The sequence below is a fragment of the Dermacentor andersoni genome, chromosome 2 (assembly GCF_023375885.2).
Source record: "Dermacentor andersoni chromosome 2, qqDerAnde1_hic_scaffold, whole genome shotgun sequence".
In the NCBI taxonomy this organism is placed as follows: Eukaryota; Metazoa; Arthropoda; class Arachnida; order Ixodida; family Ixodidae; genus Dermacentor; species Dermacentor andersoni.
This window is the reverse complement of record NC_092815.1, coordinates 245,971,347-245,993,588: the sequence shown is the minus strand read 5'-3', so window position 1 is coordinate 245,993,588 and position 22,242 is coordinate 245,971,347. Positions and strand designations below refer to the sequence as shown.

The window sequence follows — 22,242 nt, the reverse complement described above, 5'->3', positions numbered from 1 at the left end:
CTCACTTACAAATGAGGTATAATGAAATGTTTACGAGGAAGCGGAGAGGCCCGCACGTGCAGTCAGAAGGCGGATACAAATCTCATACACACCCCGCAGGGGCGTCTGCGTCAGCAGGCGTTTGGTGTGTTGCGACACCACGTACCCGAGCACACGAGGGTTGGACCCTCCCGCGTGTAGCCGTGCGCGGCTTAGCCGTGTCTGGGGAAAAGGGGATCCTGGGGGTTGAGCCGATGCCGGGTGTTTGGACCTTTGAGGCCCCCCGGCGGAGGCAACACACCTCTTCGGCCTCGGCTTCACATAGACGGCACCCCCGGACTGACCCACCCGGGGGAAATCGGTAGTTGCCTTTTCCTGTCTCTTTCTCTCTCCAATCTTCGTCTTTCTCTCACTTTCTATCTTTCCTGTCCTCTCTTTATTTTCGTGTTACTTCCGGCTTCGTAGGCAGCAAGGGTTAACCTTGTGCATTATATCCAGTCTTGGGTATATGTATTCGGTTATAGCGGGGTTGTACCGCTGGCGTGCGCAGAACTGAATATTTTCCGTCCTGTGTCGTCCCCGGGTTGGGCTCCATGGTGGGTGGCGGCCATCCCTGCCGAAAACACCATTCTACTAATGGCCACTTCTTTTCCCCGACTACCTGATCGCCCTCAGAAACGAGGGCGCACCGAAGATATTTTCCAATTTCTTGGAAACAAACTGCCAAACTTCCCCAGATTCCATGTAGTTCATTCAAACAAACCTGAAAAGACCATGAGAATGATTTCTCCTTCCCTAGTCTCTAAGAACCTCACTGAAACTCTTGGTGCAGGCTATAAAGCAACGAAAATGGCTAGCGGTGATCTCCTTCTGGAACTCCGCGATCCAAAACAGCTTGAAAACCTTCCTAAAGTTCAGTCATTTGGGGAAATCCCAGTAACTATAACGCCACACCGAACTATGAACACCAGTCGCGGTGTTGTTTCTGACGACGATTTGATGGAGTTAACAGAAGTAGAACTGCTTGAAGGCTGGAGTGAGCAAAGCGTGATCAATGTCAAAAGAATCATGCTAAGGCGTGACGGGAAGGAAATCAAAACCAAACATCTTGTACTGACTTTCTCCTCAAGCATTCTGCCTGAGACACTCGAGGCCGGCTATGTAAAGCTACGAGTCAGGCCGTATGTTCCGAATCCCCTCCGATGCTTCAAATGCCAGCGTTTCGGCCACAGTTCCCAGAACTGCCGAGGCCGGCCGACATGTGCAACATGTAGTTCCCGTGACCATGCCTCTGAAACATGCGAAAACGCTCCACACTGCGTGAACTGTGATGGCGAGCATGCCGCATACTCGCGGTCATACCCGTCTTGGAAGAAAGAAAAAGAAATAGTCGCAATCAAAGTAAAGGAAAACATATCATACAAAGAGGCACGTAGGCGGGTTGCATACCTTCCTAAGACCACCTTTGCCGAAGTGGCGCGTCAGGGGGCAGCGTCACAACGGCCTCCGGCGGCTGTTCGACCCACAAGCAGTGAGTCGGCAGTTACGCCATCTGCCCCCGCGACGGTTGCAGCTAGCGCTGCTCTGTCAACCCAGCAGAAGGGACCATCGAGCCCGAAGGTGGGCGCAGCCGAGGCTGCCCCAACATCCCCGGCCCCTTCCAGCGCTGGCAACAGCCGGCGCAGCCAAATCCCTCAGGGAGCCCCATCGACCTCCGGGCTGGTGGGCGCAAGGGTCTTGCCTTCCGAGGCAGGACTCACTCGGAAATCTTCTCGCTCTCAAGAGCACGTGTCCGGCGCCTCGCTAGAGGCAATGGACACTACACCTGTCCTGAAGGCGCACCAAACGCCTAAGGAGCGGCGGGGCTCCCTCGAACGCTTCAAAAAGGGCAAAACTCCGATTACAGGGCCTCGAAAGAGCTCTGTAATCTAAGGCATAACTTCTATTTCCGTACACACAGCACCAAATTAACTTCGTTATGGACACGCTAATTATGCAGTGGAACGTCAGAGGTCTCCTCAGAAACCTTGATGATGTTCAAGAACTTCTTTACGAACTCACCCCAAAAGTGCTGTGTGTACAGGAAACCCATCTTAAATCTAAACACACTAACTTTCTTCGTCATTATGTTATTTTTCGTAAAGATCGTGATGATGCCATCGCATCATCTGGCGGCGTAGCCATCATACTCGATAAAAGTATAGCGTGTCAACATTTACAACTACAAACGCCCCTAGAGGCAGTGGCCGTTCGAGCCATACTTCTAAACAAACTTATTACCATCTGCTCTCTGTATATACCCCCGCACTATCATCTCCATAAACATGAATTCCATGCATTAATAGATCAATTACCCCAACCCTATTTGGTTCTAGGAGATTTTAATGCACACAGCAACCTATGGGGTGACTCTCATTGCGATGTGCGAGGTCGACTGATTGAACAGTTTCTCTTTTCATCTGGTGCATGCCTTTTGAATAGTAAGGCACCTACATATTATAATACTGCACATAAGACCTATTCCTCTATAGACCTCAGTATTGCATCTCCCACCCTTTTACCTGATCTTAAATGGAACGTTATTAGAAATCCATACGGGAGCGACCATTTCCCGATAGTTCTGTCTACACCGAAGACGAATGAATGTCCCCCACAGTTTCCTCGGTGGAAAACTGATTCAGCCGACTGGGAACAGTTCCGAAAAATTACACTCATATCGTGGGCTGACGTTTCTGCTCTAAGCCTGGAAGCTGCGGTTGAATACTTCACCTTTTTTCTGATTGATGCCGCGACCAAATGTATCCCAGAAACAAAGGGGTCACCTAACAAGCGCCGTGTTCCATGGTGGAACGAGGAATGTCGTAACGCGCGTAAAAAGCAGAACAAAGCATGGGGGCTGCTCCGCGATTCTCCGACTGCAGAAAACCTTGTTAATTTCAAGCATGTCAAATCACAGGGAAGGAGAACGCGCCGACAAGCTAGAAGAGAGAGCTGGCAAAAATATATATCAGGAATTAACTCTTACACGGATGAGACGAAGGTCTGGAATAGAGTGCACAGAATAAAAGGTCGACAACCTTACTCGCTACCCTTAGTAAATACACAGGGAGATAGTATGGAAGACCAGGCGAACTTTCTAGGCGCACACTTTGAACGCATATCCAGTTCGTCGCACTATTCGGATACATTTCAAAGACATAAAGCACGAATAGAACGGCAGCCATTAGTACGAAAACCTGCAAAATGTGAGGTATATAATAGACCATTTGGCATAGCAGAGCTTCAAGCAGCACTAAATGGCTGCAACAAATCTGCCCCAGGCTCTGACCGCATAATATATGAAATGTTAAAGCACTTGCCATCTGAAACACAAAAAACCCTTCTTTTTCTTTACAATGGTATATGGTCTTCCGGCCAGATTCCCTCTGTTTGGAAAGAGGCCATTATAATTCCCATTTTGAAACATAGTAAGGACCCTTCTTTGGCAAATAGTTATAGACCGATAGCGTTGACAAGCTGCCTATGCAAACTCTTTGAAAAGATGGTGAATAAACGCTTGCTCCACTATCTTGAAACCAACAAAATATTAGACCCATACCAATGCGGTTTCAGGGAAGGTAGGTCGACGACAGACCAGCTTGTCCGCATGGAAATGTACATCCGTGAAGCCTTTATCCACAAACAGCTTGTCGTATCTGTATTCCTTGATATGGAAAAGGCGTATGACACTACGTGGCGCTTTGGGATCCTTCGGGATCTTTCTGGAATGGGTATACGTGGCAACCTGCTGACCATTATTGAAAGCTACCTGTCTGACAGAACGTTTCGTGTTAGAGTTGGCAATGTACAGTCACGATCATTCATACAGGAGACAGGTGTACCGCAGGGTGGAGTGCTGAGCTGTACACTCTTTATTGTGAAAATGAATTCCTTACATACCATCATACCTCGCACACTCTTTTACTCGGTTTATGTGGACGATGTGCAGATAGCTTTTAGATCGTGCAGTCTTAGCATCTGCGAGAGACAGCTACAGCTCGGCCTAAACAAACTCTCAAAGTGGTCAGAAGAAAATGGTTTTAAATTTAATCCTCAAAAAAGCACATGTGTTCTCTTCTCAAACAAGAGAGGCATATCACCAGGACCGACTATTGACCTTAATGGAGAACGACTGTCGGTCAGCCTTGAACACAAATTTTTAGGTATTATCTTGGACACAAAACTTAATTTCATCCCACATTTGAAATATCTCAAAGCGAAGTGCCTGAAGACAATGAACCTGCTGAAGCTACTTTCTCGAACAAACTGGGGCAGTGACAGGAGGTGTTTGCTTAGCCTATATAGGAGCCTTGTACGATCACGCCTCGACTATGGAGCCGTGGTGTACCAATCCGCATCGGATAGTGCTCTCAGAATCCTCGACCCAGTCCACAATCTAGGCATACGGCTGGCAACAGGCGCATTTAGGACAAGTCCTGTGGAAAGTCTGTATGTGGAGGCGAACGAATGGTCGTTACATCTGCGCAGAACGTATTTAAGCTTCTCCTACTTTTTAAAATGTAAATCGAATAACGAACATCCGTGTTACTCAACCGTACATGACTTGTCTTCTGCAAGACTTCACCACAACCGCCCATCTGTTCGAGCTCCTCTGTCTGTGCGCTTAGAACAACTGGCTCACGAAACTGGTATTAAACATCGAGAAACAGTCCTAATGACTCCCACTAACCTTGCACCACCTTGGGAATGGCAGTCTATCCAATGTGATATGTCTTTCGTCGCAATAACAAAACATGCGCCTGAGGTGCATATACATTCACACTTCCTCGAACTCCAGGCGAAGTACTCCTGCGCAGAGTTTTATACAGACGCTTCAAAGTCTACTCATGGTGTAGCTTATGCAGCGCTCGGACCTTCATTTTCAACGTCCGGTGCATTAAATCCACACACCAGCATTTTCACAGCGGAGGCATACGCGATCCTCTCTGCTGTGAAACATATAAAACAAACAGGCATAATAAAGGCTGTCATATTCACAGACTCATTAAGCCTTGTTAGTTGCATATCAAGTCTACGAAAACACAAAAGCCCCATCCTTAATGAACTGTATAACCTTCTATGTTCAGCATACATGTCTAACCAAATGATTGTTCTTTGTTGGGTGCCTGGCCATAGAGGCCTAGAGGGCAACGTAGCTGCTGACGAAAGGGCTACATCCGTACCTTTTTGTGATGCAAACATTAATATATCTGTACCCTACACAGACCTTAAGCCATTTTTACAGCATAAACTACGGAAATATTGGCAACGGCAATGGGACACTCAGGTATCCAACAAACTGCACCTAATCAAACCGAAAATAGGAAACTGGATCTCTGAGAAAACAACGAGACAACAGGAAGTACTGCTCTGTAGGTTAAGAATTGGACACACCTATAGCACTCACTCGTATATTCTAACTGGAACTAACCCTCCGACATGCACTAGGTGTGGAAGTAGACTTACAGTCCTTCACGTTCTCATTCAGTGCCCATTATTAGAAATGGAGAGAAAAAAGTTCTTCCCTTCCTTGTACAGTCATAATATACCTCTGCACCCAGTCTTCTTTTTAGGCAATGACCCTCTATTTAATTTTAAATCAGTGCTCAAGTTCTTAGAAGAAACTAATACTATAGAAATCATTTGGCCAGGCTATTTGTAGCACAGCCTCTGCTTAGAGGCTGTAGCTGCAATGAAATCACTTACAGAGCACATGCCTCGCAGCCCTTGCACTGAAGGGCTCTGCAGAGGCACTGGTGCTGCCATAAATTAACATGTTTTAGTATCTTATTGTTCTCAACGTTCTTTTACAACCATAGGACTCACTTTTCATTGACATTATTTTAATAGATACATATTTTACACCATTTAAAGCGAATATTTTAGGCCAATATACAGCCACTACCGCCATATTCATCGATACTCATTGCTATTCATCACCAAATGTCATGGCGCTCTTTGGCCATTTCTGGCCCTTGCGCCAAGAAACGATATCCATCAATCAAATCTCATACACATTCACATGCTCTTTAGGTTGTGCTCCCTAACTCGGGATCGAACCGAAAAGACAAACGCAAAAAATGCATGTGAGAAGGGCCATGCAAAGCTTTTTGTGACTTGCGCCACTGAGGTCGTTAACAAGATTCCGCTCCGCTGTCATACAGTTTACATTGGCCAAACGCGTCAATGTAGGAACGACCGACTCAGGAAGCTCTGTCTCCTTAAAGGCTGTAGCGGGTGGGATGCACCTACTTGCGCACATCAAAGATTGCGGCTGCACCCCGCTATTTAAAACGCAACGATTTTAAACAAGTCCACTGACAGAATGGTGAGGGAAACTATTGAGACTGGCCAGACATACGCACAATGAGCCACGTGTGTCAGTGTCCCTTCAGTTCCGCTGTCGGACAAAGAAATTAGTTATCTCCTTGGGCGTTGTCATTTTTACAACTTTTACATGTGAATATGCATGAGCTTTGTATCAGCCTTTTGACTGCAACTGCGCGCTTCTCCGCTTCCTCGAAAGCTTTTCAGTGAACTTGAGTTGTAAATGAGCGTCTGTCCTGTCCACTTCATTTCTTGCGGGTAGTATTTCCGCTCAACGGCACTACTACGAGATGCACCAACTGGCCAAACAGTCTACGCTTTTTAAGGCGCTTCGTGTAGCATTGTAATTTCATGGGTATTGTTTCGAAATCTAAGATTCGCCCACCACGGCAAAATTCCAATCGCTGTGACAGACACAAAAAATTCTTACAAAATAGTTTACGAGGGCAAATAGCGCACGAAAATGACTTACTGGAATTGTTTGTAAGAGAATCGGAGAGGATCGAGCCCAATGTCTGGTCGCTTCACGTGGAATGACCGCCGTGTCTAAGGCGAGCCTCATAGCATCCATCTATCAATATCCCAGCGTCCCCATCAGTAGCCACTATAGGATGAAGTCTGCCATGCCACACACAGTGTAAACAAAAATACACCCACCTGGGAATTTTTAACAGGTGGTGTGCCCTAAAACCTCCCCATCTCTGAATATTTACTCCGATGTATGGGAGCAATACAGAGACATTCCCTCGTTTCTCTCTGTTGGCTAGCTGAGGGAGAATTAAGGTGACATGACGCGATTTTACTCCGCTTCAAAGTCTTGTTCTCCTGTGAAAACTCCGCACAGGGAGCTTAAAAAAAACTCCCCCCGGCAAAACAGGTTGGTCGCGTGGCGTTTCCCATGAAGCTGTGCGCCGCGCCAGCGACCGGCCGCGTTCGGCGGAGTCGGTAGGGCTCATGGCAGTCGGTTTGTTTACATCTGTGAAGTGGCCTTCCGCGACAGCTTTTCGTCAATTTGTTTCCCATATTTCCTCCCAGAAAGTATTATAGGCGTGCCTGAAGCTCACTGTATCTCAGCTTCAAGTACGCTAGCTCAGATCACTTTGCTGACAACGATGAATGCAAGAGCAACGTTTTAAAGTCGGGAAAAAGGGTTTGCTATAGCTCGAAGCTGCTCATTGACTCGTGATGTCGGCTCAGGTTTCTGTGTTTTCGTGCTGCGTGACCGTTGCTTGTTTTCTTCAGTACGTGAAATGCGGCTTTTATGTCCTTGTGTGTACGTGCTGACAACGTCCTGTGTAATGTTGGAAAGGACCGCGTAGAAGTGGCAACAGCAGCCGTTGTTTCAGCGACGACGTCCGTGCTAGTTGCACATGAATGGCATTTCCAAGTTCGTTGCGGTGCTGTGCTGCCAGTGAAAAAGGCCACAGTGCTAGCAATTATTTTTGTGTATCTGTCTATGAATGCCCTCGCTCAAGAAAAACGGTAGTAAATAAGTATGCGTACTGCAAATAAAGCTTCTTAGTGAGTGATGTGAATCAAATTATTATCGCTCACTTCTGTTTTGATCACGTCGTTGCTTCTCATACTGCATTAACATTATGCTCTATCCCAGACACTGATTTAAAAGCATGCCTGCTGGCTTCGAGTGTAAGGGTTCGTTGAACAGATAAGCGGTGTGGCTACTTTCCCCAACCGAAAGACATTGCTTGGACGCCGAGCAAGTGGTGCGGTCAAACAAATGTATGACTACGCGCGTTCCGTCTTACGTGGGCTGCTGCGGGTCACGCTCACACGTAATAGATTCATACTACGCTACCAATATTTCGTACAAAGTTTGCCATGAAGCACACGCACACATTTTTCTTTATTACTGTAACTAACGCAGTACTTTTGACCGCGAACGCCGGCAGTGTGCGAAGTCGCTCCACCCCTCACGCAATGGCTTACTAATTTTGAAAAGTTACGCCATGAACTTTTTTTGTCACTAGCCTGAATTAACAATTCTGTTTCGATTAAGGTCTTCAGTTAGCGTCAGAGAGACAGGTGTCGTATGAGCGAGCATGTGAGTTGCAATTCTGAAAACAGCACAGTTGCTCGCTAGGCAGTTGGAGCGTTGGAGCGTTGCTTATTGTGGGTCGCGTGTACGTTGGATATCTTTCAAAGTTCTGCATTGGGCGTATCTGAAGCCATAGCTTATGCTTTGATTGACATGTTTCGTTGAATTTGACGCAATCTTGTGTGTATATTTCGGAATTTGACCAGCGGCCTGTGCATATATAAATCTTCACGTAAGCTAACGCGCAGAGGCTCGCCCTGCAGCCTAATTTTCTTTTGTTTACGTTTTGCCTGTTTGTGAAACTGCTTAGTTCTTTTTTTCACTCTGCCATAATCCCGACATGAAGATTGCACTATCAATAAATAATAAAGATTAATAAATATTTGTTCTTATACTCCTGCTGCACCTGGGATAAACTCTGTTTAGCGCAAAGTAAAAAAATAAAATAAAAAAGACGGAGCGAAAACTCCCAGGATTCCACGCAAAAATTCCGCTCGCACGGAGTAAAAATTCCACTCCGATCATACGGAGTATAATAAACTCGCAACCGAGGCGTCGCTACAGGGCAAGCATTATACTTCCACCTTGGAGTTATTTGCGTTCACAGTGCGCAGAAGACGAAGTAGAAGGAGGGGCAGGGGGAGAAAAGCATAAAGAAGTAGGAGACACCAATATGGGGGGGGGGGGGGGGGGCGCATGTTGTGTGAAGTTTTTGAGTGAAGTTTTATTGCATATTTTTGGCGCAGTGCGCTCTATACGGTCCCTTATCTGGGTAACCTTCTTCGTTAATTTCACTTGTTTTGAATGTGTAGATTTAGTATCCTACTACACGGAGCTGTTGGTTTGGTGGCTTGATGAGTCCTTTTGATACAGTATTTTTCCCGTTCCATGGTGTGATGCATCCCTGTTCAATTCGAAGAGAAGCGCATGGTCTGGCAAGCACAATACTGCATCAGAAGATAGAATTCGAACCAATGTTGGATGCCAATATAATTCACCTATAGGTACCCTTCACTTCACCTGTCACTATCGCGGCACAGGAACATCGCAGCTGGCGGCTATCTATGATTAAGACGGTAAATTAAACTATGTTATTCCTTTTCCAATGCCAAGGACTGACACCAGAACTGATGAATCAGGAGGATGCAACTTCTTCTCTCGCATAGACCTGTGCATGAGCTTTTGTCAGGTGCCTCTGCGAGAAGACAGCAAGCAATATATAGCATTCACAACATCAATTGGCCTATGCGAATACTGTGAAATATGTAAAAACTCACCTAGTCGGTTCCGAAACATGGCCAACACAGTTGCAAATTTCTACAATTGACGCTTGTTCAATGTATACGTAGATGACATTATCATATACTCGAATTGTGAAAAGCTCCACGAATATCTCTACCTGGCTCACGTTCTGACAAATTTATTTCAAGCTAGGCTAAACGTTAATTTCAAGAAGAAGAAGAAGTTATTTGAAACTAAGATGACACACATTGCTTGAATCTGTGGTGGGCGGCGCGAAGAGGTAGCCGCCCTAGCCAAGGTTTATTTATGCCGGCCAGCCATGGTGCTGCGCTCAGGTCGAGCGCACTTTCGTGTTCTCGCGCTACCTGCACGTGAGCAATCTTCTTCGCCAGCTTTGGAGGCGAGTCTAGCCACTACAGGACCCCGTCCTATTGAAATAAAGTGTAAGGTAAAGGTAAAGGAGGCCAGGCGAAGCGTGCAGGTGATGTCGTTGGTCAGGTGATGTCGTTGGCCGGGTTCAAACAATCCGAGAGAGAAGTACCAGGCAACACCGGCAGTGTAGGCTGTAAGCGAGGCGCAGCCACAGTGGTACCGTAGTGCGACATCGCGACCTTCCCCAGGTTCTCGTACGTGCTCGGGCCTGTAGAAGTAGGAGTTCCAAAAGTAGACCTTCTCACAGCTGTGGACTAGCGTGGAGATAGCGCAAGTGTTGGTCATTCATGTTGTTGACGTAGAAGTGGTTTTCGAGCTGAAGAACCAAGATGGCGGAAATGCTCCTGCAAAACATCAGTTGGCCATGCATCTGCGGAAAGTGTCAGCACAAAAGGTGCTCGCCTGCCGCTGCTTGGGGTAAAATCTCGTATGCCGATAGACTCAGGGCTGCGGTGGTCGCTGAATGCATCGCAAAGGTTGTGCTTGAGGAGCCATCTTGCCTGAGAGAGCAAAATTTGCGCCTAGTGGGAAATCCTCTGAATCGGTGATGAGTTAGGAACCCCCGAATCGAAAGCGGATAGCTTGCGGTAACGCCCAAGGAAGGAGAGCGGCGGGCTGTAGAATATGCCAAAGCGCTTACGTTTCCCCCAGTGAATTCCTTGGAAAGATTCGTCGCCGAGATGTAGAGCGGTGGGCTGTAGAATATCCCAAAGCGCTTGCGTTTCGCCCAGTGAATACCATGGAAAGAGTCGTCGCCCAGCTGCCTTTGAGGTGGGGAGGAGGCTCACGCACCGAGTAGAGGTATGATGCTAGGGCCGGCGCGTGCTGACGAGCGCCACGAGTATCTGGGTAGTATCTGGGAGTATCTGGGAGCGGCAGATGTACGATGACAAGACCCTGAATGACGCGATGGTTGAAATGGTGAAAGCACCTGTGAGTGAGCGCTCGAGGGGACATAGTGAGCAAGGAAAGCTGCCCACAAGTCGTCGAAGTCCGGTCCGGGGAGTGGCAACCGGAGCCAGGAACCTTGTTAAGAAGGAAGTGGCTGTCCAGCTGCATCAGTCAGATGTCCGGTATGTCGATGTAGAATTCGCGGACACCATACAGCTGCGAGATTTCTGCAAGACTGCGTGAGGCCACGTCACTCGCCTTGGTAGAGTCGGTGCGCTGACGCTGGCATCGCTGACGCTGGCATCGCTGACGCTGGCATTGGTGACGCGGGTCACTAATTTCTGGAAGGTGGCACTGAGAGGTAGCCGCCTTAAGCATGGTTTATTTAGGCCGGCCATAGTGCAGCGGGATCTCGAGAGCGGCCGAGACCACGGCTGCTCAGGATGAATTGACTGATTGATTGATTAATTGAATTTAGTTTACTTCCAACATTATTACAGAAGACCAGGAGTAAAACCTCATCAAACAACTTGAGAGGACTTGGCCACCCTACACACATGCCGGCATAACGGTAGTTGTAACAGAAAAAAAAGTAAAGGAAAGTAATATACAAGGAAGTGTACTACATAGGTCACGTACTGGCAAGACATACTTGTCTATGGCACGTGTAAGAAAAACTTATACAAATGCTATTTCGATATACAGCAAAATGAAACAATCAGCACGAATTTCACACAAACGTGTATGAGTTAATTGTAAAAATATGATTTTCAGCATACTCCCAGTAATTCTTCGAATGAGATTAGTGATACGTCAGAGGTTTTCTCTACAAATTGCATTTAGTAATGGCGGTGACCCACAGCGTTGCCTCAACAGCCCAAACGCGCTCTTTGTTTATAGGAAGTCACTTTTCCTAACAAAACGAATAACCTTGCATACATTGAGTGGTGTTTCGTTTGTAATTGGCTGCCGGGAGGCGAGCAGCGCGCTCAAGTGGAGAGGGTTTCCATGGAGCCGAGCCAGCGCACTGAAGATGACCAGATGAAGAGGGTGGTGCCGACGTCTGTGATTGGTCAGCTTTCCCCTACTTAGCTTGCAGTGGCTTGTGTAAATAGCGCCGGCGTGGAACGGAAGGTTAAGAATGCCGCTAAAACGGATCCTCAGCAAGTAAGAGTTGGCAGAGCGAGGTTGTAAACGTGCATAAAGTGGTCGAAAACGTTACACGGCCACCTAGAAAGTTTTATTAGACGCAAATAAACCCATGCTTTCCGACAGGTGCGAGTAGCCAGTGCCTGAGCGATTGGCGGCAGCCATGTCTTATTCCTTTCATAACGGGGCAGTCTGCGGTTATTAAAAAAAATCCAGTTTTGTGTGGCATATTAATGCATCTTTAATGCGTACACGTCACTTTCAAGCGGGGAGTTTTCGCGGTTTTGTGACGTCGCGCGACTGGCAGGTGAAGTGGGTGCAGCCCGAAAACTTTTGACCAATAGCTGAAGGCTAATTGCGAGAAGGCGTCAAATGAGAGATAACTCTTTTCCTTTGTTCGGTCCAATCATGCATAATCAGCGTGTACACGTCATATCAGATGGGGAGCTACCGCGGTTTTTGTGACATCGCGTGGCAGACAGGCGAAGTGAAGGCGGCAAATATTTTTCACCAATCGCGGAGGGCTGATTGCAGAATTTGAATAGAAAAGTTTGGAATAGCTTTACGTTATAGCGCCCTAGGACACTGTTGCCTCGTAAGAAGCCATCCGAGGAGTCTGGGCGAATGTTTACCCCATTACTTCTATTTTGGTTCCACCGCTTGCTAGGCAGTGCTCCGGCGCTACTCTCAACACTGAAAAGCTTCAGCGCAAGATGTTTGTTTACACGCGGTTGGTACCCATACAGTTATTGAATACAAGACTGCGCGTGTATATGTTACAAGGAGTCTGCTGGTGCGACTATAAACGCTTGAAAGAGTTATACGCATGCATTCGAGCTATCCTGAACAGGGTAAATGATGCAGCCCGTTTAGGTATGGGGGAAATAGACGGTGCGCAGAAAGGAGAGACTAGACGTCCGTTGGCTACGACCGCTCCGTGCCGACTGCTTTATTGAGTACATTTATTCCCTAGACGGGAGAGCGTTTCAGACTGCTTCGGGAAGGGCTAATACGGACGGACACTGTAAACCTCTAGGTCGATGCTGCTTTCCAAAGCAAATTAGCAGTACGACTTGAATGTGACTAGAAATGCAAAAATAATTGGATCTGCCGCCGCCACCACGATATGAACGTTTATGCTTTCTGCAAATATATGCAAATGTTTCGAAACACGAACACGTAAGAAAGATGCCCGAAAACAAAACAAAAAAAGATCAGCTGCTCAGTTTCGGTTTGACGTTTTAGTCCCTTTCCTGATGAAGTTTTTTTGTTTTTATTTTCAGGGGCTGAAAATTGAAAGGGGTCGCGGGAGAAAGACGTAAAATCATTCTTTTTATTATCGCAAAATGTCTTCTTTCTTTTTTTCTGATCATTTACATGCCTACTAGGCTGAAGAGTGAGGCGTCTGTAATGCCTGGAAGGCATTACGGACGGCTTTCCCAAAAACGAACCTCACGCGCGTGTCGCCAGTGCGCGCCTTCCTGTCTGGGCGAGATGCATAGGAAAGTGGGGAACGTTCGGTGCCGTTACCGCTTTCCATTTTAGCGGTAGTTTTCAGTAACTTGGGGCTATCATAGAGGCAGCGGCACCGCATCTCGCTCGTCATGTGCTTTGATCTCGGGAACTCGTTTCTGCATGTGCGCCATTTCTGAAGCACATCTGCTTTGAGAGGGAAGCTGCTGCGTGCTTTGCTTACAAGCCAGTGCGCGCCCTTTTATGAAAACGCGTTCCCTTATAGCACTGCGCGAAATGACGGCAGCGGCGCCACATCAACATTATTTAGCTCGTTTTGGCACCAGGAGGTACGACAGACGTAATGAACAATGAAACGTTAAAGTGTTGGCGTTAATTATTTCGCTGAGTGATAACCACGGAACGCACTATATAGGCGTTATGCGATGTGCTTGGAATGCCTTCTAGGTGTCGGCAATATTTAAGATTTTTCGGTTTATTACGAAATTTTCGAATTTTTGTGGTAATTACCTAAAACTAATATTATCCGTTTTGGTGAATGTTTTGCACAAGCCGCGTAGAAAGTTTGCCTGCTGTCCAGGTAGAAGGGAATGTAATAGCAAGCTTAAACTTGCCTGGAGATCGCCTCATGTGCATGCAAATTTTAAGGCAAGGCCTAGCACACGTTTGTTGCAAGTTTTTCCGAAATTCACCATCGCAGATGTCTTCACGGTTCGTAAAATTAATGACACAGCCATTAGCATAGGTTCCCTTGGAAAGCTGGATGCGGCAGAAACTGCATTGTGAAGGAGCGCGGCGATTTTTGTGCTTCAATTATGCACAGCGCCTAAAGTAAAGTGCGTTAGGTCATTATGCGCTTGGAGAATCTTGTTTATATATAAGCGCTCGAATTCCTTACCCAGCGTTACGAGCAATATTTCTCCGGCGTCCTGGGCAATTCTATTTAAGTTATTAGTTCTTATTAGTTATTATGGTCGCTAAGTAGTCATTTTCCATTAGCGGTTAGCATTCATACCCGAAATTTTATTCGGGAACAGCACTACATGAAAAGTTCTGGACGAGTGGCTTCTTACATATTGAATACTTTTACAGAGCGATCGGTTTCTCTAGTAACAATGGGAAGATCCCGGAACAACACGAAGGTCATTCAATAATCTTATCTGGAGAAATACAATTAAATAATAAAGCACTAAAATATAATGAGCATTCAGAGCATGTATCAGCGCCTGTGTGGTCTGTACAATTTCCACAGCGCCATGTTAAATATAAATATTTTGTTGTTCAATGAGATTCGAATCAGGGATCCCCGTCACCATAGAAGCCTGCTCACCCTTCATATCATTCTCTGGTTGTGAGTATATAGAAGAATGCTTCGTCTAGCACACGAAAAGCTCCATATTATCGCAGACGTTAGGCCACATCATAAAAAGCTGTGCGGTAGTAAAAGTGCAAACGCAGCGTCACAGTAGGCACTACACAATAGCACTTTCCACAGAGTAGTGAGCGCCTATAATCCACTGAGCTCATCCGTTATTCGATGCAACCACTCCACTGCTAAAGCATGTAATTTGACCCAGACCCCAACACCCGAAAAATTAGTTCCACGAAACCATTTTCAGAGCACTAATAGATTTATTTGTTGTCAAAACTTCAGTAATTTCGAGCCTGAAATTCGTGCATCGTGTAAAGAAAGATCCCACTTACGCACAGGTTCCTCTCAGCGATTGGTGATTTATTGGAGTTGGAGGTGAAGTTCGGCCGGTTCAAAGACCCGCATTCTCTGATGGCTCTGACCTGCTCAGCACTTATCAAGATTGCGCCTGGAAACAAGGACATCTACTTCGCCCATACCAGTTGGTTCACTTACAGAAGTATGCTAAGAATGCAGAAGAAGTACAAGCTGCCCTGGCACACAGCCGCACAAAGCAACACGACAGGTGAGTTCTCGTAAGTGGAGGGATTGACATTTTACTTACATTCTTCGTCGGCTATCACGTGGTAATCTCCCGGCAGCACTGGGATACTGAGTTCTGCCTGCCACTGTGACGGGCAAAACCAAATAAGTTAAGAGCACGTAGCAGTAATTCGGCTACAAATCATGTGCAGAAGACTAGTGAGAAGGTTTATTAGGCCTTTATTAGTAGCGCTTCTTCGTTTTGTTGTTCTCCAAGCACTATAACGCGTACACAAACGTAGGAGGCGAAAAGCTTCGGAATAAGAAAATTACAATACGTTTACAAACTGTTGATGCTTTGGTGTTGCCTTGATGCGGTTGATAAAGACGTCGCGTATCACCACTCGCGGTTGCGTTATGGAGACATGGCGTCGCTACTTCCGACATCAGCTTAGCTGAACCGCTGGGACATCTCCGCTATACCTGCAGAGCTGGGGCACCTCATTATGCTGAAGGCACGTTGAGGTTGTAGCTGCAATTGTCCTTGCTTGTGCGCGCTCCCGACGGCACTTAATTTGTCGAAACTGGGTTCCCTTTTCCGTAACCGCCGCCTATTTGTCTCAATTTCTTGCGTCGTCGGGCCACATCATGATTCCTAGCTTTGGCTTTGCCACCGAGTGAGAAAAGTTAAAAGTTTTTCACAAACGCATCCCCCGCGATTTCAACCCTAGGAGTGAACATTGTTCATGTAGAGGCGAGGGTGCTAACTACTGAGCTCTCGCGCAACAACATTGCTAAGGATAAGAGAGCTTTAGGATAGGAGCCCTAATATTTTGGGTACCGAAAGAGTTTTGCGTGCGCCGGCGTTGGGATAAAAAGGATTGACGACCTTTAGAATAGGGGTTTGAGCTTGCCGATTGCGTCTTGAGGTTACAGCGCTACCGCTGTTTCAATGCAAAGCTTCTGTAAATCATAAAATCAAATCTGATAAAGGAAACAGATTTGGCTTACGTAGTTAGGCGTATAATTAGAATTCTAGACTTCCTCCAATCATCATCACCATCAGCCTGGTTAAGCCCGCTGCAAGGCAAAGGCTTCATTACCCTGATCATGTACAAATTGTGGCCATGTCGTCCCTGCAGACTTCTTAATCTCATCCGCCCACCTAACTTCCTTCCGCCCCCTGCTTCGCTTCCTTCCCTTGGAATCCAGTCCGTAACCCTTAATGACCATCGGTTATCTTCCCTCCTCATTACATGTCCTGCCCATGATCATTTCTTTTTCTCGAAACTAGGTTGCCTCCAATACCAGCAAGAAAATTGTCGCGACCTATTTTGAGTGTACTACCTTATTTAGCGTCGATAGCCAAGTTTATCCAAGAAGTCAATTGCGTGTGCGCTCCTAGTGTCTATCGTGGCGTTTGATGTGTTCGTGACATAAATATCACAGCTTCACGTTATCATATATGCTGAAGCTGAGCCGTTTGAGCGTCAGTGTTCTTTCCGAGCACCTGCTTTATCTGGGCCCTAGTAGGAGTCCATCTGGATGAAACTTACATTTAACATCGAGAGCGCACGCCGAGGCAGTGCAAGTAGTTGAATTAGTTCTTAAAAATTGAATAAGTGAAGGTAGAGCATTTACGACGGATATACAGGCTCTACAATTAGCCCATGAAAGACCCAAGGACGTAGGAAGCTATGCCGAACACGTTTATAAGCTTTCTGGGCGCCTCTGATAGGAGGCCCACCTGATTAGCCCATGTAGGCTGGCGTACCCCAACTGATGGTGCAGCTTCGAGTGAATTTCGGCCGGTTTTACTCGATATTGTCAATTACTGCGTCAACGCTAGTTATGGAAGAAATGGTGGACACCTGCTGGACCTGAAGCAGAACGAGTCGCTGAGCCTTCAAGCACAACTACAAAGTGTACAAAGTAAGGCAAGTACAACGTGTTCAAAATCTGGACTGCGTGATCATCAGTGTATGGGCTTGTGACTAAAACTGCAACGAATTATGTCACTTTACTACCAATTTATTTCATCCTTTTTTGAGTTCGCTGAGCTAATCGTTTACATTATCTCCTTTTCTAACAATGGATATGCGATGTGCCCAACTTGGGAATTGCTAGGGTTTCCTGGACGGCACGGCGAGACCTGGTTACTGTTCATCGGTGGATCAAGATTCGACTTCTCTGGTCATAAGCGGCTCTAGGCTGTTCAATTCTGCTCAGTTTACTGCACCAGCGGAATCTTTTGTGATCTTGATGGGGCCTACTTGTCACACACATGACGCCGATAAATAAACCATTCAGACTTACTACGTAATGAAGTGCTTTTATTCACATCGAGATTTTCATACAGATGTCTTCCATCTGTTAATAAATTATCTTCAAATAGAGCCTAAGTGCTGTGCAGCTTTGATGAAAACTGAAAGGTGTTGGGAAACATTATTCACATTACTGTTGTGCATGTATGTTCACAACGTATCAGTAAATTTACTTGAAACCTTGCTGTTTCTGCTATTACAGCCCTTCATGGTACGTGCGCCAGTGCCCTAGAATGTGTTACACTCCCAATTACGCATGTACGTAGCACATCAGGCCTTCCAGTATTTCCTGGTCAAGCTAACATCGCAAGATAGGACGAAAGCAAAGGAACCGTGCTCTGCACATTTTCTCTTAAAAGTTATATTCTTCTTTGTATGCTTTACATGTGCACTATGCCTGATTTATGCTCTTTGGCATGCTGACAGCTGAGAAGAATTATTTTTGTTGTAGGTGTCATGGCAGACAGCGAGATTTACAGAAGGTTGGCGAACTTGGTACAGTGTTCCTGTTACACAATATACGCTGACCCGGCATACCCGTTGCGTCCGCTGTTGATGCGGCTATATGCTGGTTTTTCATAGGCGCAGTTGCAGCGGAGATTCGCTCTTTACTTCCCCTTTCCTTTCCCCTAGCGCAGGGTAGCAAACCGGAGGTTTCAACTCTGGTTAACCTCCCTGCCTTTCTCGCATTTGCATCTCTCTCTCTCTCTCTCTTTCTCTCTCTCTCTCTCTCTCTCAATCTTGGAATGAGCACAGTCCGCCAGGCTGTGAAATCAAGATTCGGCAAGATTGTTGCACCTGTTTGCTGTTATATCCTGTTTCATTTTCGGATTGTTCTCACCGACAGCGCCACGGTGCGCTGAACCTTGTAAGTGCACTGCGCCATGTTCCCCTTCCTATCTTTTGATATAAACGTCAGTCTACGTTTGGTCCCCTTCCAAGGAAGTTGTCTTTTTCTGCGGCGCTCCTCGTGCTCAGTAGTAGGCCTCCTCCGTAGGCCCCGCGTTTCGGCCATCCCTTCAAGGCAAATACAAGTTCTGGAAATACAACTGCTGACGAGGCTGTTTGCAGTTTACCTCGCACAACAACTGGTGACGAGGTAAACCTTTGTGCAACTGTTAGCTCTCCCATCTGTCTTTGCTCTACTTCTACTGCCAGCATGGAGACTACGCTGCCTGCTGTTACAACTTCTTTGTTCGCCGCTCCAAGCATAGCGTTCACTCGCCCTCCTCCGCCATTTCTTCCTGTTCCAGGTGTAGCTACCCTACCTTGGCTGACGTAGCAACGGTCGTTTCACACTTACTGCAGGCGGTCGGAGGCGAGACTTTCCCGGAGAGAAGAAGGCTGTTTCGCTGTCGAAGCTCGGCTTCGAGGATCAACGCCCTTTTTACGACTTAACGTCAACGTCGCGAGCTGACCCCGCCACAATAGTCCCAAAATATCATCCGCGTGCTGGACAAGCAGTACGAAGGCAGCACTAACAGCCTCATCCATCGAATTATCATGAAATACCGGCGACAGCAACCGGGAGAGTCCTTCAAGGCTTCGTGACATGGCTACATCGCTTGGCTCCAGCCTGCGCGTTCGGTGTTCGGCATGACGAGTCCTTCCTAGGCCAAGTTCACCAGGGAATCGCGTCGACAAGAATCTGTGAGGGGCTTCTTTACGAGGGGCCTTTGTTGACGTTCAAGAAAGCCGAAGAAATTGTACAAACTGTCGAAAAAGTTCACAAGGTACTTCAAGTATTCGATGGGTGTTAGTGCAGCGCATTAATTCTCAGCGGCAAGATGGCGTCGCTAAGCGTTGCGCCCCTTCCCCGGGTGCTCAAGATGCGGGTCCGAGTCAAGCTCCTTCCGAAACCAGACAGGTTCACGATGTCTGGTCGCGACCTGGGGAAGCCGGCCAACACGGCTCTCGGCAAATAATTTCGCAATTCAAGACGAGACGCCACGGGCCCTTGTTGCAGACCAACTAGCCACATAGTATCCGATCAAGGCTGTCCAGCGAGGAATGCAGCCTGCAGTGCTTGCAAGAAACAGGGGAATTACGCGGAGACTGTCTCCATTACGCACATCGATATTCTCCTGCAAGCAGAGATCAGCTCACTTCTTCATATACTGAAGCGGACTCGGCATCCCCTTCCATGCTGACCATACAGGTGCCCAGTCCCTGTACGGCAATTGTTCACACTGGAGTGTTCGTTGCCAACACTCTACTCAACTTTCTCGTCGATACAGGAGCTACAGTTTCCCTGATGAAGATCGGATTGTACCAGGAGCTCTTTCAAATTTTTTCTTTGTCTGCTTCCAGCCTCCGACTTACAAGCTAATCGCAGGAATAAATATGACAAGCAGGACATTTCCCAGGGGCGGTTAAGTACCGCAATAAATCTGCAAGGATCACCTTGCAAGTCACGGATCAACGCACATCTTTGCTGGGTCTACATGCCATCCAAGCCCTGGGCATCGACATACAAGGGTCTTTGCTAACTTGTACCAAGTTTCAGGGACTCCGGCTAATACAGATGTCAAGTCAGCGTCTCAGCCACAAAGCACTCCAGAGGAATTTCTGCGTCTATGCTGAGTACAAATGAGCCTAGTAAAGGGCTTCATTCATGACGTTCGTCAACGCCATTCGGTGCAACCCGCATAAGCGAAACTACTGCCTCTGCACCTGGTACTCCGCGAGGAAGTTTCAGCATAACTGAATCGACCGCAAACGGCTGACATCACCGAACAGGTCACAGCGTCCGACTGGATTTCTCCGCTCGTCCTGGTACGGAAAAATGACAGTTTCTTTCGATTTTGCGTCGATCTCCGGTAACCCAACAAGGCCATAGTGGTGAACGCTTTTCCGCTACCGAGGGCTGATAAACTTTTGCATCAATTTGTCGATTCCACTTTTTTCAGTAAGTTATATTTACAATGCGCCTATCACCAGGTTCTGTTGGACGAGAAAAACCGATGGCTAACCATTTTCATCACTCATGACAGTCTCCCGTTTTAAGCAGGTGTTTCGGTTTGGCTCCTGCTCCATCCGCTTTTCAGCGAATCAAGTCTTATGCTTTAAAGCACTGTCTGGGCTCATCATGCTACCTTCATAATGTCCTTGTTTGGGGGCATAGTCAACGTGACCACAATAAAAATTTGCAAAGGCTCCTTTCCAGAATAAGTGATGTAGGCAGGTACTTTAACGATTAGTGTGTATTCGGTGTCCCAGAATAACTTTCCTAGGACACGACATTTTTCTAAACGGCATTTCTCCGATGAGCAACAAAATCAAGGCGATTATTGAGGCTCCGCAACCAAATGACAAGAAGGCACTGTATTAATTTCTGGGTCTCACGGCATATTATGCCAAACTAATACCGCAATATGCCGACATAGTAGAACCATTACGGAAACTTCTAAGGCAGGGACAAACTTTTTGTTGGGAATCAGGATATTGCATACAGCTTCCTATCTATTAAGGAAACACTTGCTTCGCAACCTGTAATGATCATGGTTCAACCATACCTACTCATTGTTGTGACTGTTGATGGTTGGGACGTTGGTGTGGGAGCCGTCCTTCAGCAAAAATGAGGGAATGAGCTCTTTACAGTGGCTTTTGCATCGGAGTACCGCACAATTACGGTACTCCGTTGGTGAACCTGGAGAACTTACCTGCATTTTTGCTTGTGAACATTGGCATGCTTATTTATGGGGCCGTCGGTTCACGCTTCGAAATGATCACCAAGCTGTTGTTGCATTGCTGTCTACGAAGGTTCTGGTTAACGTCCTCTAAAAACTACTCGATGTAGTGCTCGGCGACTTTACTACAACTCTGTCATAGATTATGGCATGGGTGATCAAAAAGGTCATAGCTGATGCGTTTTCGCACCTTCTTGTTCCTCCTGAATCTGAACCAGCACTTGATGAGGAGATAGTATTTGGTTTCACTATGCATAACAACGGAAGAGTTTCAGAAAGTTACACTAGCTGATCCAGTTTGTTAGGCTTTAAGAGAAAGGATAGTAAATGGGTAAAGAAATGCTGCTGATCTGCCAACAGAATTACAGGCATAGGTATCTTTACAGTCTGAATTATCCGACGTGGAAAGTTTTCCCCGAGAAGAGCGTATTATTCATCCAGCGTCCTTGCGTCAGAAACTCCTGTGCTTTGCACACGAGTGTCATTTGGGTCTCACCAAAACAAAGCTGACACTCAGAGGCATCTACTGGCGGTCTCACATAGATAGACAGGTTGAGGAACTTGCCAGAAACTGCTGTTTTTCAACAAGCAGATAAATTTGACAAATCTTTTGCTCCACTTCAACCTGTTGAATGGCCTCTTCCACAATGAGAAAAATTATCTATAGACATAGTGGGTCCTTTGGATCATGCATTAGTCATTCTTGAATATTATTCCATGTGGCTTGAAGTTGCCTTTATGCCTTCA

At 46.7% G+C, this 22,242-nt stretch overlaps 1 long non-coding RNA gene across 1 annotated transcript in view; it reads left to right on the top strand.

The window, feature by feature from the left end:
* LOC126539712 (uncharacterized) overlaps window positions 1-22,242 on the top strand; it is a 91,897-nt gene that overhangs the window by 33,564 nt on the left and 36,091 nt on the right. Inside the window, exon 2 of the long non-coding RNA XR_011892675.1 lies at window positions 15,299-15,525. This is a non-coding gene — a long non-coding RNA (uncharacterized lncRNA). The remainder of the gene's footprint in view (window positions 1-15,298; window positions 15,526-22,242) is intronic.